Source organism: Limulus polyphemus, unplaced genomic scaffold (assembly GCF_000517525.1).
Source record: "Limulus polyphemus unplaced genomic scaffold, Limulus_polyphemus-2.1.2 Scaffold2710, whole genome shotgun sequence".
Taxonomy (NCBI): domain Eukaryota; kingdom Metazoa; phylum Arthropoda; class Merostomata; order Xiphosura; family Limulidae; genus Limulus; species Limulus polyphemus.
Window position 1 is genome coordinate 103,093 of NW_013668320.1, and position 2,528 is coordinate 105,620.

Sequence of the window (2,528 nt, forward strand, 5' to 3'; positions counted from 1 at the left end):
AAAAGTTGCTGTTTGTTACTAAGCACATAGCTACACAATGGGCTATCTGTGCTCTGCCCAGCACGGGTATCGAAACCCGGTTTCTAATGGTATAAATCTGCAGATATACCACTGTGCCATTGGGGGGCTTGACTGAATAAACGTAATCGTACGAACTTACGCTTAATTTCAAACACTTCATTTATCTGCAACTTGTACTAGACGAAATGGTAGAATTTCCTACAAGTATATCTCAGACTATACCTATAAGTCCGACTTTAAAACTTAAGATCTGTACTTCTCTCTCACTTAAACTAAAGTAGCGAGAATACATTTAATCCTAAAGAGCGTACTTATTTGAGTTATTATAATTTTACCGAACTAATAACATTTAATTCGTAGACCCAAACCGCTAAGATAATGTTTAAAGCACAGATTTTACAGTCTCAATAGATTCATACCGCTGTGATAACATTTAAGTCATAACTTTAATGCTTTTGGTACACTCATGTCACTCTGATAATGTTTAAAGCACAGCTCCAAGTTACTATGACAATTATGCCTTTATAATTAAAATCAGTTATAATATACCGAGTTAATTTTAGGAGGTGCCCAACATTGAGTGAGGATTAATTAATTAGGGGACCAGAAGGCACTGGCAATGTATAACTGCATTTTTAATGCCATTTTATCTTTAGGGTTTGATTTGTTTTGAACATCGCTCAAAGCTACTCGAGGGCTATTTGTGCTACCCGTCCCTAATTTAGTAGTGATAGACTCACCACCCACCGCCAACTCTTGAGCTACTCTTTGACCAACGAATAGTAGGATTGACTGTCACATTATAATGCCTTCATGGCTGAAAGGACAAGCAGGTACGGTGAAGGGGATTTGTGAGTCGAGCTCCCTAATCTCTAGTCTAGGCCAGACCCTTCATCTTTAAGGAAGAAGTATCAATCTAATGTTTTGTAATAATTCTTATTAATGAATTTAATTATTTTTTTGTAATAATTCTTATTAATGAATTTAATTATTTTTTGTAATAATTCTTATTAATGAATTTAATTAATTTTTTGTAATAATTCTTATTAATGAATTTAATTAATTTTTTGTAATAATTCTTATTAATGAATTTAATTAATTTTTTTACAACATTTATGATTTTTGTGCAGACTGCACAATCATATTATGAGTGAAAGTTCAATCAAGCGTCATAAGCCTATCCTCTTATAATAACCCTTCCATCCCAGGTATCATCCTAGAAGCCCCCCTTTGAACCTTTCCCAACAATTCAGTGTCTTTCTGAGGTAGGAGGCCCAAGACTTAACACTATACTGCAGATATGGCCTAACCAGTGACCTATACAATGACACTATAAACTATTTAGAGTTGTATTCATCATCCCACCTAAAATCCTATTTGCCCTACCACTAGCAACAACACATTGTTTGGATGGCTTAAGAGACTGCTCAACCAGAACACCAAGATCGTTTTCTTCTATAACACTGTTAAGGTTATTTCGATCAAACTATACTTCAAATTGTGACATCCCTCATGCATTACCATGCCTTTATTATAATTAAAAGCAATCTACCATTTATTCGCCTAACTCACCAATTAATCCAAATAACTCCTCACCGCCAGAAACACCCGAAACGTTAATGTCGTCACCAAATTTAAATAACATATTGACATTTCCTTTGTCATTACTGTAAATCAAAAAGAGCAAAGGTCCTAACACTGACCCTTGAGGTGCCCCATTCGTGAAATTAATCCAGTTTGACTGGATTCCATTTCTGACAAACCTCTCTTTTTTCAATATAGCTACTTTTCTAGCCAATGAATCAACCTATCCCCACATCTACAGAGATAACTTTTTAAAAACTTTTTATGTGGCATCTTTTCAAATGCTTTCTTAAAATCTAGATACACCACCTCCAACCCCGTATCCTCATCTATACGTAACTAGTGATCTCTAGTGTCAAAAGATTAGTAGCGGATAGAAACAAGCATAATTGAAATGTAATTAATATTTCTGTAATCATAAGTACCTAATTTTGTTACGTTTTTAAAGCTGGAAAAATTTGATAAACTTGAATTTTCTCTTTACCGTATCTGAAATCACCATAAATATAGCACATAGCGTCCTCTGCAGGAATAAATATATACTAAGTTAATTCTGATATCGGAAGTGCTATAAACAGCTTTTTACAAGAAAAATTTTAAAAGGAATTTCCAGAATTTTTTGGAACTTCTTTTATTATTTCCGGTACTTACATCGACGAAAGACGCGTAAACTAACAACCACCGGCACATGTTGCCCAACGAGAAATACACACCTTTAAGTAATTATAACCAAGGGAAACTCGTTTTATGGGAGTTCCCCGCCGTTTCGTTCGTGTGCACTATTTAATAAGTAAAATCGCAAGTTTTGTTGTGTGATCCTGTTTGTTTTTACCTTATATAAATCCTAGTCAAATATAGCACTCTTTATTTCGTTTTGAATATAACACTCTTTATTTAGTTTTTAATATAGCACTCTTTATTTA